This window comes from Mus musculus, chromosome 4, assembly GCF_000001635.26.
Source record: "Mus musculus strain C57BL/6J chromosome 4, GRCm38.p6 C57BL/6J".
Lineage (NCBI taxonomy): Eukaryota > Metazoa > Chordata > Mammalia > Rodentia > Muridae > Mus > Mus musculus.
This window is the reverse complement of record NC_000070.6, coordinates 133334859-133349274: the sequence shown is the minus strand read 5'-3', so window position 1 is coordinate 133349274 and position 14416 is coordinate 133334859. Positions and strand designations below refer to the sequence as shown.

Sequence of the window (14416 nt, the reverse complement as noted above, 5' to 3'; positions counted from 1 at the left end):
GGCACAAGGCCCTGGGTTCAGTTCTCATCTCTGAAAAAAAAATTTTTTTTAAAGTCTCTTAACTTTGTTTTTAATGCAAAGCAACAAAACTGTCCTTTTTATTTAAAAATAAAACTCAAAAGCTTGATGTCCGACATGACATGTGCCCCGTGGCCATCTCCCGTCTAACATTCTAGCATGGAATTAAAACACACAGTTGAAGAAAACCCATTTTGCCGGGCAGTGGTGGCACACACCTTTAATCCCAGAACTTGGGAGGCAGAGGCAGAGGCAGAGGCAGGAGGATTTCTGAATCGAGGCCAGCATGGTCTACAGAGTGAGTTCCAGGACAGCCAGGGCTACACAGAGAAATTCTGTCTCGAAAAACCAAAAAAAAAATTTTTTTTAAACTCATTTTATTCATTTATATTTCAGATTTATATTTCACCATTGTCTGGCTTGAAGAAGTATCTTCTATTCCTAGTTTCTTCTAGAAATTTCTCATGATTGGGGTGTTGAACTTGATTAAAAGCCTTTTCTGCATCTATAAAAGGGTTCCATGTAGCCCAGGGTGGACTCTGCCTCCCAAGAGCTGGGATTAGAGATGTATACCATAATGCCTACTTTTCTCCTCTCACCTCCATCTCCTATTTTTTGTGATACATTTCCTGTAGCCCAGACAGGCATCAAACTTGCTGAGTAGCCAAGGGTGACCTTGAACTTCTGACCTCCCCCACCTCTACTTCCAACTGGTGGGGAAATGGACCTTTGGCATCAATCCTGGTTTATGCGGTGCTGGGGATGAACCCCTGGGTTTGTGCATGCTAGGCAAGTGTTCTACTAACTGGGCTGTGTTCCTAGAATCCCTGATCCGACCCCTTTTTAGAAGTATAGAGATAGTTTTTTTTTTAAGAGGTGATCTCATTACACAACTCTGTTTGGCCAAGGTTGTCTTAAATGCTAGCAGGTCTCTTGCTCAGCTCTAGTATAGGATTACAGGCATGCACAGTCATGCCTGGTAGTTTAGGGGATTTTTGAACAACTCATTTCGTATTTCATTTTTTTCTTAGTGAGCTTGACAAATGTGTGGATTCTGCTTGTTCTTTGGGCCGGCAGATGACCAGACACGGTGAGGTCACTTGACCCATGAGATATCAGTCTTTTTCTACCTCCCCAGCATATAACAGTAACCACTTTGAGACTTCTGGGACTGATGGCTACAGTGTAACTGTGGTAACTTTGTTGATCTTTTAGTTCTAGACTGTAACCGGTATGCCCCTCACTAGGTAGCAAGCTGAGACAGGGTGGGTCAAGAGCCCTCTAAGGCAGTAATGGCATCTAAGTGAGACCTTGACTCAAACTAAAAATAGAAATGATGGATTGGAGATGACTCAGCAATTAAGACCACATTACTGCTTTTTTTTTCCGGAAGACCTGAGGTCAGTTTCCCACACTCACATTGGGCGGCTCACAACAGCCTCTAACTCTAGCTCCTGGGGATCTGGTGCCATCTTCTGACCTCCGTGGGCATTTACCCACATGTGGCACACATAAACACAGGCACAAATATGAATGTAAATGAAATAAAACAAATCTTAAAATAATAATGAGACCAGAGAGACGGTTCTGTGGGTAAGAGCACTGGGGCTCTCTTCCAGAGAATCTATGTTCTATTCCCAGCACCACGTGTAGCATCATCAGCACTAGTACCAGTAGAAGCATCTGTAACTCTAATTGCAGGGGATTTGACACCCTTTTCTGGTCTCCTTTGGGCACCTCCACATAACATGTTACACAGACATAGATGCAGACAAAACACCCATATGCACAGAATGAAAACTAATTATGGCTAAGGGCATAGCTTAGTGGTAGAGCACTTGCTTGTACGTACAAAGCTGTGTGTTCAGTCTCTAGCATACACTCTCCCCACAAGACTCCCTACTTTCTAAGGCAACTTTGTTTGTGGTCACACACAGCCCTTTTAATCCTTATGTTTTGTTTTGTTTTTTGAGACACGGTTTTCTTTGTGTAGCCCTGGCTGTCCTGGGCTTCCCCCAGTAGACCAGGCTGGCCGCCAGCTCAGAGATCTGCCTGCCTCTACCTCCCCAGTGCTGGGATTAAAGGTGTGCACCACCACCAGCAGACGGTCCTTTCTTAAGCCAGAACAACTTCTGTGACCATACATGGTTTATAAAAATAAAGTGGAATTTTTTGCTTGTCACCCACATTGTGAGTTTTGCGGTGGCCAATGGCCAGGAAGAGATACCACTTCATCCTGCTGCAACAGATGGCCACCATGAAAAAAGAGCCTTCCGGTTTCCCTCCCTCTGCCCCTACCTCTCTGTGTTAAGTCACTCATTCCACCTGTCTATCCACCTCCTAATTATCTCCCAGATCTGCCCCTTTACCAGGGACTTTCCTTCTTTGCCTGTGTCACTGTGTTTGTCTTCCTGTCAGCTTTCCTGCCTTCAGTTTGGCCAATGCTGTTCAGTTTCTCCATAACGTAATTCAAGTGATTGGTCCGTGGCTCAAATGGCCGGAGACAGACTTCACGATCTTAGAGTGGCTTTTTAAGATCCTTCTCATCTGCCCACAGCCTCATTTTCAATCACACTCTGCCCTGCCTGGTTGGACTAGTTCCTCAAATGAACTCAAGGATATTTCTTCCCCTGCAAACCTTGCTTCTTCAGGTCACTCTGGTCTCAGCTTGGATACCACTTGGTTCAGGAAGTCCTCCCTTAGCGCTTCCACGTCACCAGGCTGACTTAAGAATCCTTAGTAGCTAGGCAGAGGCAGGTGGGAGTTCAAGGCCAGCCTTGTCTACAAGTGTGTTCTAGGACAGTCAGGGCTACACAGAGAAACCTTGTTTTGAAAAAATCCTAAGTAGGGACTGGAAAGATGGTTACATTTGGCACAATGGTTCATGCGTGGAATCCCAGTTCTTGAGAGGCTAAAGCAAGGGGACATGGAGGTCAGGCTGGGATACACAGTTACTTTCAGACCAGCCTGGGATGCAGAGTGACTCTATCTAAGAAATAAACTGGCTGCGGCAGCCAGGAGGTCATAGCCTGTGTGGTGCTGAAGAGCACAAGTCTAGGAAGATAAGTCTGACTTTCAAGATATTACACTTAGCTACTGCTCTATATCTGTATAACTATGGAATGGGTGTTGATGAAACTGAGACTCTAAGGGCAAAGCCGTTGAAGGTAGCATCACTCGAAGTGATGAAGGCGAAGCTTATGTTCCAATTCCAGTCATCTTGAGTCAGAGGCTGATGTCTTTTCATCCCCCAGATTTTCTTGAGTGGCTCCGGCTTTGACATGGGGCATCAGGAAGCAAGAGGCATCAGAAGAAATAACATGAGCTGCCATGTGGGTACACCTCCATGCCAGAAGAGGGCATCAGATCCCATTACAGATGGCTGTGAGATGCCATGTGGTTACTGGAAATTGAACACAGAACCTCTGGAAGAACAGACAATGCTCTTAACCGCTGAGCCATCTCTCCAGTGCCCATGATACACTTTCTTGATAGTGGGTAGGAGAGGCTCCAGTTCTGTGTGAGTGATGCCACACTGGGACAGTGGTCCTCCCGGGTGTTATAAAAAAGCAAGTTGAGCAAAAAAGTGGAGTTCCTTTATGGTCTCTGTGTCAGCTCCTGCCTCCAGATTCTTGCTTTGAGTTTTTGCCCTGACTTCCCCCTCAGTGATGAAGTGTGACTTGAGAGTTGTAACATGAAATTAATCCTTCAACCCCCACTGAAAACTGGTTCTGCTGTTTGTTATGCAATAGAAATTCTAACTAAGACACTAGTTCTTCTGAATATCTTAGATTCTAGATTGGTACTAAGCAAATAACTAGATGATAAAAGTGATTAGAGTCAAAGTCATTTATTGATCTTTGGGGGTCTTTTCCTTAAAGAGGAAGACAGATCTGCAGGCTAACAACACAGGTCTAGGACAATAGAGAGACCTTCCTCAAAAACTTAACTAATTAATTAAAAATAAATAAGAATATAAACTCTTGCCGGGTGGTGGTGGCACACACCTTTAATTCCAGTACTTGGGAGGCAGAGGCAGGTGGATTTTTGAGTTTGAGGCCAGTCTGGTCTACAGAGTGAGTTCCAGGACAGCCAGGGCTACACAGAGAAACCCTGTCTCAAAAAACAAAAAAAAATTTTTAAAATCATTTTATTCATTTATATTTCAGATGATATCCCCTTCCCAGCTACCCATCTACTAGCCACCATCCCATCCCCCTTTATTGATCTTTATTATGCACTAAGTATTTTTACATATATTATTTCTAATTGTCCTAAGATGGGTATTTCCCCTCCCCCTTCTTTTATGACAGAGATTATCTGTGTAGCTCTGGCTATCCTAGGATTTACTCTGTAGACCAGGCTGGCCTCAAACTCAGATCTGCTTGCCTCTGCCTCCCAGGTGCTAGGATTAATGGTGTATGCCACAATGCCCAGCCTAGAGATGGGTTTGGGAATTTTTATTTTTGTTGTGCAACCTGAGGTTCACAAAATTAGCTTCCTCTGAACTGTTTTGGACCCTGGAAGCAGGGACTTTGGAGGTCTTTCTGAACTGATCCAAGATTATTAAGGAAGTTCATGACTTTCTACTTGCTGACACTTTCAGTAGAAAAACAATCAACCTAGGAGCCTAAGAAAGGAGGAATCCATCAAGGCACAGGCAAGACTTAAGACAGAAAACTTTTGGATATTTTTGAAATGAAAGTTGTGGCTCTACTACTCAGCACTGCCACAAAGCCCTGGTTTTATGGGTTCAAAAAGTAAGAGGTCAAGAAACATCTTAGAACATTTTCTAGAATTACCACTAAAGTATTGCCCACATTTTGTGTGGGGAAAGTGTGTGTGTGTGTGTGTGTGTGTGTGTGTTGGGGGGATTGGGGTGAGGGGCGAATCTGATTGCTTCTGTTCTCCTTGTCCTAGAGGAGAGGCAGTGTTCATAGTCAACCACTAGGTGGCACTGTGAAAGGCGGGCACACTAATTAGGATAGTAGAACCTATCAATTAATTAGAAGGGATTTCAGATCACGAAATGTAAACTCTGTTTTTTTTTGCGTTTTGCTTCCTTTTGGGAGGGGGTTTCTTGAAATATGGTCTTGCTCTGAAAACTCATAGCAATTTCCCTGCCTCAGGCCCCTAAATGATATGATTGCTAATATGTGCCTCCGTACCTGGGTTAAGACTCCTTGTTTTATAGAAGAGACATGAGGTCTGGAGAAGTAATCTGCATCGCCCACTTTTGTGATTAGAGCAATCCTAGGAACTCAGATTGTTCTCAGTGTGGTATATCTACCCATCAATGTCCATTACAGGACATACACAAATTCCTTCACCATCCACTCATCATGGTGTAAGTTTGTTGAAGTCACTGGCATCTTTGAAAGCCTCAGACTTCGTTCACAGAATAAAGGATTGGGCTGTATATTTGAGATGTCAAGAAGGTCATGGTAGGGCTAAGGGCTATCCTAATTTAAATTAAAGTTATTTGTAATTTAAAATTCTGTTCTTAGCCCCATTTCCATAGCTCAGCAGACAGTTGTGGGCAGTAACTACTACCCAGCAAAAGTGCAGGACATTTCCAGTATCGAGGGGTTGGTTGTATCCGCATTGAATGGTATTTAAGGTGCTTCTAGCATTATCCTGTGTGCTCCTGGGTGCCAAGAGATGGGGGGATGGGGAGGTGTGGATGTTAAATGCATGTGGCTTTCTATCTCTCAACCTGAATTCCTTTCTGAGATAGGGTCTCGCATATTTAAGGCTGACCTTGAATCTGCTCTGTAGGCAAGCATGACTTCAAGCTTTGGTCTTTGTTCCTTTACCTCCTAAGTGCTGGGATTACAGATGTACACCAGCCTCTTTCTCTATGCTCAGGCCCCCCAGCTTCCTCTAACAGCACCCTTTATATCCCTGTATTAAATTAAGAGTCTACATCTGTGATTGTCTGGGTTGATCCTCCTGACGTGTCCTGTGTTCCCACCCCTATTCCCCAGCTGGACTTGGGCTTGCTCAGCACTAGCACTGAGCCACATCTGCCCCACATCTCCCTGGGTTTGTGCAGATGTTAGAGTTGGAGAGCTACAGGTTAGGGGAACAGCACAGTCTCTCCTTTACTTGGATGAAGCGTAGCCCAGGTTGTGCTGACGGTGGCTCTCAGTGCTGCAGCTTCCTTCAGTTAGTGCCAATCATCAGGACTTAATGGCAGCACTGGATAAGTGGCAGGTGACCATCAGGTTAGCAAGCTAGTACTGATACTTCATGTTTTGAGAACAGAAGTAGAAAACGTGGCATGCCGTGAAGGATGAGAACAGTGTACTGACCTGAGAAATGGACTCAGTTACAGCTTGCATGTATATTCTAATTCCAGTCTTGTAGCATGGGTTTCCTCCTCTGTAAGATAGCTTTCAAGAAGTAACCTGAGTTTGAACCCCAGAACCATGTTGAGGTAGGACAGAACTGACTTTAAAAGTTGTCTTCTGGTCCCCGAAGGTACACCATGCCATTGCCATGAGCCCCCCCAACCCCCCATCACACACACGCACACGCACACACACACACACACACACACACACACACACACACACACACACACACACACACACACACCTACATGCAAGCCAGTAAGCAAAGCAAGCAAGAAAGAATGGAGGGTTGTTAATAGGAGAATCTTCAATTTCAGGTTGACGTCTGTGGCGTTTGTCCTGGAGTCTTATAAGATGAAAGCAATCCAGCAGCTATCTCTGCGGAGGCAGCCGTCAGTTGGGGCATCCTTTGATGGTCTTGGGGAGGGAAAAAAACAGCTATATTCACTACCATAAACTATATTTGAAAATGCTCTGTCCCCCAGAAAATCAGAGATTGTTGGAATTGGTCCTTTGCTTACACCTCCCTTAATTGGGTCCAGAGTGTCATAGAAACACAAGTGTTCCTACTACTGGACAGAAGACTTCCACTAATCTCAAGGGTTCCCAAAGTCGCCCAGCTCTGCTGGAGTGGCTTTCTTCTGTTAATCTGAGTACACTCCTGGCTGGAAGATATGTCAAATTCTGAACTGAACATTTTTTTCTCTGTGGTCTTGTGAATCAAAGCTTGGGTCTTGCACGTTAGGCAAGTGCCTTGCCAATCAGCTGTATCTTACCTTCTCTGTTTTTTTTTTTTCCTATGGAAATGAGTGACTTAGTTAGGGTTTCTATTGCTGTGATAAAACACTATGACCAAAAGCAACATGAGGAGGAAAGCTAACGTGTCCTGATCATAGAACATCGTGAAAGGAAGTCAGGGCAGGAACTCAAGGCAGAAACTGACGAAGAGTCCAAAGGAGGGCTACATTCTGCCTTGCCCCTCAGGGCTTGCTCAGCCTGTTTTGTTTTACAACTCAGGACCACCTGCCCATGGGTAGCACTACCCACAATATGCTGGGCCATCCTGGGTCTTCTCAAACCAATTATTAATCAAGAAAATGTCTCCCAGGACAAGCTGATGGGAGCTTCCTTGTATGAAGGTGACAAAATACTGGTCAGCACAGAGTAAGGAAAATATGTATCCTTTCTAATGTAAGTCTAATAAATTAGTGTTTGTCAATGTATATATGCATACATACATACAAATACTATATAAGTTACCAAGCTTGAGTGCTCCAGTGAACACCAGCCAGAAAATAAGCAAGTGACTGTGGATATTATTACTTCTGGTCATCCCTTGCCAGCAAACATTCATTCTGAATGCAGATATATACTGTCGCAGAAACACAATCCACCCCTCTTTCTTGTCATTTCTGCAACCTTGTCACCTAGAACAATTCCCAATTAAAATAATGTGGAGGGCTGGAGAGATGGTTCAGAGACTAAGAGCCCTGGTTGTTCTTCCAGACGTCCTGAGTTCAATTCCCAGCAACTCTATGGCGACTCATAACTATCTGTAATGGAATCTGATGCCATTTCCTAACATGCAGGTGTAAAGGAAGATGACACTTATACACATAAATCAATGGTTTTTTTTTTAAATAACGACTAGTAATGGATTAGACATATCTAAGTTTTGATGCTGACCTCTACTGTTTGCTGCCTGATTGTGGGAGTGTTGTTTTACCCACTGGAAACACTTGTCTTGAGAAAGATGCAGGATAAATATTAGCTACCTTGTAGCTTTATTGACCCAGTCACCCTAACAAAGACTGTAGGCCTAAAGCTAGGACCTGTGGATACATGATGTCAAGACCTTCAAGTCTTAATATCTGTGGAGTTTTTGTTTTTTTGAGACAGAGTTTCACCGTGTAGCTCCAGCTAGGCTGGAACTCGCTACTAGCCTCAGTTAATACAGGACCACTCACATCTACCCCCACATACTGGAGGTATGTGCCCAGCTGAGTATTCTGTCTCTCCGTGTCTCTGTCTCTGTCTCTGTCTCTCCATACAGCTAAGCAGGAAAGGTCAGGAGGCATGCCCCACAACCTTTCTAGAAGATGAAGACTGACCTGAATTCACAAGAGAAAGAAATCACAAGTGGTCCGAACAGAAATGAGCAAAGACCAGACACTTATGGGAAGAGAAACTTAGGACCAGCACTCTTTTAAAGATTTGTTTATTTTTATGTATATGAGTACACTGTAGCTGTACAGATGGTTATGAACCCTCATGTAGTTGCTGGGAATTGAATTTAGGACCTTAGCTCACTCCAGTCAGCCCTGCTAGCTCCAGCCCAAAGATTCATTTATTATAAATAAGTACAATGTAACTGTCTTAGAGGCACCAGAAGAGGGCATCATATCTCATTATGGATGGTTATGAGCCACCAAGTGGTTGCTGGGATTTGAACTGAGGACCTTCGGAAGAGCAGTCAGTGCTCTTAACCGCTGAGCCATCTCTCCAACCCTGGACCAGCACTCTTAAGTGCTAAATGTTTGTACTTAGTCTCCAGCACTGCCTGGTTTCATTCCTTGTTTTCTAACCAGTTGTGTGACCCTGGGCTAGCATCTTTTTAACTACTTTATGCTTGTTTCTTCTTTTTAAAAACATAGGAACAATTGTATCTATCAAAGAGAGCATGCCCAATACAGTGAAAATAAAAGTGTTATTACTTAGACGTTGGCATACTGTGTATCTGCCACTCTAAGAGAAGAGAAATGTAAGGTGATTGCTTTTGAGTTGAAGCTCCTGGTCTCTCTCCCTTAAGTTATCTTTACTGCCACCTTTGTCACCTTGGAACTCCCTTAGAGAGGAGGGTGTCTCCGTTCTGACTTGGAGCTTGAAAGTCAGAAGAGCAATTACTTGGCTAGTATTAGATAGACCTTGTCTGCCATCGATCTGGGTTCCTAGAGCTCCCAGGTCACTCAACATAGGACCTTTTCCTTCCAGCACCTGAAGATTCGAGCATGGAACCTGTAACTTCAGCAGCCCCCTAGAGCAAGGAGCAGGCTGAGGCTTTGCTCTGGGAGGACTCAGGGTCTTAGCCTTAGGTGTCCCCTAATTTACAGCATCAAAAGCAATTTTGATGAGCTCTTAGCCCTTGGAGGGTCTGTACTGGACCTGGGAGAACATGTGGAATTGGGACTCAGAAAAGGTGTAGTGGGATGGGAGGTGCGTCCAGGTAACTAATGGTAACCGGGCGGGGCAAGTCCACGCCGCAGGACCTCTGCGATGGCGAAAAACTACGACTCCCATGATACTCCAGAGCTGAGCCCCGCTTTTCCGCCCGCCCACTGGCTGCCGTTCCCGCGAGCGGTGAAGCCGATTGGCCCCGGCGAAGTGGGGGGCTCCCCCGCTAGCAGGTTAGTGGGCGCCACCGGCAGCAGACGTTGACCGGGCGCGCGATGGAGGGGGGGTGAGGGTGGCAGAGAGGACTAGGGCCCGCGCTCACTATTCAGGAAACTGCCGAGCGCCATCGCCGTAGCGTAGCCGCGGACCGTGAGACGCGGGGCCGGCGCGGAGACTGCGTGGCGCAGGCGCAGTGCGGGACTTCTCCTGGGTCCCCAGACAGCTGGAGGAGATAAACAGAGGAGGAGGGAGGGGAGTGCGTGTGTGAGAGCGCGCGAGGGAGTGTGAGTGTGTGTGAGCGCGGGTGTGAGGCGGTGCGCAGGGGCGGGCGGAGGCGCTGTCCGGCCCCGGCCAGGCGCCGGGCGGGGAGCATGGGAAGAGGCTAGAGCTGCCCGGGTCCCCAGCCCCCTTCCCGGGATCCGCACCCCTGCTCCCGGGAGAGGGGCCGGGCCCCCCCGGACCGACATGGGCTCCTGAAGTTGCTCCGCTGCTGGTCCTGGGAAGAGACCTGACAGGTACGGGTCGCCGCCGCCCCATCCCCGCCGCAGATGTCGAGTCGGGGACCGGCTCCCAGAGCCCCGGCTCCGGGGCCGTCCGCTCTGGGCCGGCTCCCTGCTTGGGGGCCTGAGCCCGATCGCCTCGGGACTCCGGGGTGTCCCGGGAAGGGGTCAGGCCTCGGCGGCGAGGAAGGGCAGAAAGGGCCGGGGAAGGGAGGCTAGAAGAGGACTGGCTGGGAGGTCGGGGGAGGGGGTGGGGGAAGGCTGTAGGAGTCCCGCAGGCTCCACCGGGGCAGAGGTAGAAGTCGTCCTATCACGGGACTTTTATTTATTTATTTTTTGCGGAGTTTTTGACATCTGATCTGGCGCCGATCGCACTCAGGAAGAAAGGGGCAGGTGGAAGTTTCAAGAGGTCAATGACCTGGTCTGCTCTTTCCGTGTCTCTCTGCCTCTCTTTCCCTCTCTTGCTCTCTGTTTCTGTCACCCCATACTCCTTTTCTTTCTTTCTCTCCTTCTCCTTCCTCTCTCTCTCTCTCTCTCTCTCTCTCTCTATAGAGAGAGAGAGAGAGAGAGAGAGAGAGAGAGAGAGAGAGAGAGAAAGAGAGTGAGTTTTCAGGCTTCTGGCAGTCGCAGATGCCTTCAGTGGCTCATCCTGGCACCAAACTGAACTTTGCCAAGGTGTTTGCATCATCGACTGTAGCGCTAAGTACAAAGGGTCTCTGCTTGGGAGTGGGCTATTAGTACCCACTTCAAAGGGTAAATAAGAATCGGTAGAGATAAACTGCAAACCCGCAGGATCTCTTTCTGAAAAGCTTTAGTGGAGCGTCCCGTCCCACGCCCCACCCCCCACCCCCCATCCCAAGCCCGGTGATTGGAGTTTCTTGGCGACTTATGGTTTGCTCTCCGCTGCAGGTGCATTACCAGGACTAATAAGAATTAAAAAAAAAAAAGTATGAGGGTTTACATGCGATTTATCTGAGCAGTACAGACGATTTATCTTAGCAGCTGAGTGTGACTAATTTCTTGTGAATGTCTCTGGTGTTCTTAAATCTCTTGAGGTAAATGTGTTGGTGGAGCAACTTGAAAGTTTTCTCAAGTTTGAGTTTAGAAGCTGAGTACTGTGACTGTAGCTTTTCCATTCCTTCCAAGGATGGGGTGGATGATCGGGATAAAGTGTCAGATAAGCATTTTTTTTTTCATGTGTGGGTTTTAAAACAAAGTTTCATGTAGCTCAGGCAGGCCTTGAAATCATCTTGTAATTCATGCTGGCTATAAACTATTTTCCTGCCTCCAAGTCCCAAGTACAGGGATTAAGTGGTATAATGCTATTTCCCTTGGCCCTAAAGTTGTTTTGTTTTGTTTTGTATTTTGGAGATAGGCTTTCTCTATGTAGCCCTGGCTGCCCTTGTATTCACTCTGTAGACCAGGCTGGCCTCAGACTCAGAGATCTGCCTGCCTCTGCCTCCTGAGTGCTGGGATTAAAGGCATGTGCCACCATACCTGGCTCCAGGTGTTCCTTTTTAAACAAAGCCTTCGGGATCTCTTTATGAGCCTACCTAGTGAGACCCAGTCTGAAAACCCAAGTATAAATAAATAAGTAAAGCCTGAATCGGTTTTGAAAAGAAAATCATTCTGAGGAACCTTCTGAGGCAAAGATGTTCCTGCCTCCTGGTCCCAAGTTCTCTCTACCTAGGGCACAGGTGTGCTCACTGCTCGCTGCTTAAGTTGTGAGTGGGCAGGCGATGCTCAGACAGTGAGTGAGCACCCTTGGACTAGTTCTGGTTTGAGTTCTGTATTTTCTTTTCTTGTAAGCCTTGTATCTTTAAGAATTAGGATTTTGCTGTTGAGTATAATACCCAAGTATTTTTTTTAATTTGTTTTTATTTTACGGGTGTTGAGCCTTTTGCCTGCATGTATGTATGTATGTACGCCACATGTGTGCGGTGCCCATGGAATCCAAAATAAGGTGACAGGTTTTCTGGAACTGAAGCTACAGATAGTTGTGAGCTGCCATGTGGGTACTAGGAATTGACCTCAGTCCTCTACAAGAGCAGCCAATGCTTTTAATCACTGGACCATATCTCCAGGTCCTCCAAATCTTCTAAAACAGACCAGGGATTAGTTAGCAGGGTTGACTCTGAGGCTAACAGTTGATTTCCTCATTGTTAAATTGTATTTCATTTTTCTCTTTTTTTTTTTTTTTTTTTTTTTTTGAGACAGGCTCATTGCAGTCCAGTCAAGGCTTGCCTGGAACTCCAGGCAGATCATCCTCCTGCCCCAGTCTCCTGAGCACTGGGATTATAGGTGTGAGTCAGCGTGTCTGGCATAAATAGTTGGGGGCCTTTTCTTTTAGTCTATTAAGTAATTTTTAAAATTATTTTTATTTTATATGCATTGGTGTTTTGCCTACGTGTATGTTGCTGTGAAGGCATTGGGATCCTGGAGTGACACACGATTGTGAGCTGCCATGTGGGTGCTGAGAATTGAACCCTGGTCCTCTCGAAGAGCAGCCACCTCTCCATTTCCCTAAAGAATGCTTTCAGTATAGATTTATAAAAAAATATTTATTTATTATTTATATGAGTACACTGTAGCTGTCTTCAGACACACCAGAAGATGTTTACATTACAGATGGTTGTGAGCTACCATGTGGTTGCTGGTAATTGAACTCAGGATCTCTGAAAGAGCAGTCAGTGCTCTTAACCCCTGAGCCATCTCTCCAGCCCCTCAATGTAGATTTTAAGCATGAACGTTAAGAGAAGGAAAGAAGTGCTTGGGAGAAACATGCCTCAGAGTGGATGGAGGCTTCTCTGAGAAAGTTGCCTCTCTTCTGTTCTTGTTTATCTTGGTTTGGTTTTAGCAGCACTGGAGATTAAACCCAGGGCCTTGAACTTGCTAGGTAAGCTCTCTACACCACAGAGCTATATCGCCGGTTATTCGTTTTTGTACTTAGGCTTCTTTTTTAAATTTAAAAGTGAAATATATTACTCTGTGTAAGAGTACATGCACGCAGCATGTCTGCCGCGCACATATATGCAAGTACTGGTATATATGTGTGTATGTCCAATTGCATCTGTGAGATGATTTTTCACTGTTCTTCACTGTGGGCTCTGGGGACTGAGCTTGGTCTCTTAGGCTTGAGCTCACTGAGCCACATGGCTGGCCCTTTATAAGTTTTTGAGATAGGCTGCCCATAAGTTGCCCATGCTCAACTTCCATAGTCCGTGCAGGCCTTGAACCTGTGGTCTCTTAGCCTCAGTTTCGTGAGCAACACTGAAGTTGGAGGCCTGCTTCTTGGCCTTAGCAGAGTTGCTGTATTTCGTTGGTACACTGGAGACAGCAGTGGCTGTGTGCTACATGTACACTTTTGCATCTGAGACAGCCCTGGACAAGTGTAATCTAGTGATACTTGGCTCTTCTTTGGGTCAGTGGTTTAATGCCTTATCCTTTTTCTTCTTTCATTCTTACCCTCACAGAGTCTCCATACATCTTTGAGCTGCTGCTGTAGATGGCTAGACCCACAGAACTGGTGAACTGTGCTTTCTTCTTAGCTGTTGTGTATTAAGAAAATCGCCACCAGAAACCTATCAGTACCCTTATTGTTACGAGGTCACAATTTGGGTGATATAAGAAACTTACTGAAGCAGGTGGCACACGCCTTAATCCCAGCACTCAGGAAACAGAGGCAGGCAGATCTCTGAGTTCCAAGACCAGCCTGGTCTACAGAGTGAGTTCTAGAACAGCCAGGGCTACACACAGAAACACTGTCTTAAAGAAAGAAAAGGGGCTGGAGAGATGGCTCAATAATTAAGAGCACTGACTGCTCTTCCAGAGGTCCTGCGTTCAATTCCCAGCAACCACATGGTGGCTCACAACCATCTGTAATGTGATCTGACGCCCTCTTCTGGTGTGTCTGAAGACAGCTGCAGTGTATTCATCCTGTATATAAAATAAAGAAATAAAATCTTTTAGAAAAAGAAAGAGAGGAAGGAAGGAAGGAAAGAAGGAAGGAAGGAAGGAAGGAAGGAAGGAAGGAAGGAAGGAAGGAAGGAAGGAAGGGAGGGGAGGGAGGGAGGGAGGGAGGGAGGGGAGGGGAGAGGAGAGAAGGGAAAGAAGAAGTGGGGGGGAAGAAACCCTCTTAAGTTAACGCACAGC

The 14416-nt window shown here is 46.1% G+C and overlaps 1 protein-coding gene across 6 annotated transcripts in view; it reads left to right on the top strand.

The window, feature by feature from the left end:
• Wdtc1 (WD and tetratricopeptide repeats 1) overlaps positions 1 to 14416 on the top strand; it is a 61004-nt gene that overhangs the window by 4195 nt on the left and 42393 nt on the right. For 2 of the 6 annotated variants that reach the window (XM_030253467.1, XM_006538746.1), the window contains exon 1: positions 9787 to 10279. The exons of 1 other annotated variant lie outside the window; for it this stretch is intronic. The gene's annotated coding sequence lies outside the window, so the exon portion shown is untranslated. Of the gene's footprint in view, positions 1 to 9697; positions 10280 to 14416 lie in introns of those variants that run through there. 3 more of the 6 variants (XM_006538743.3, XM_006538745.2, NM_199306.4) reach the window with 3 other exon arrangements.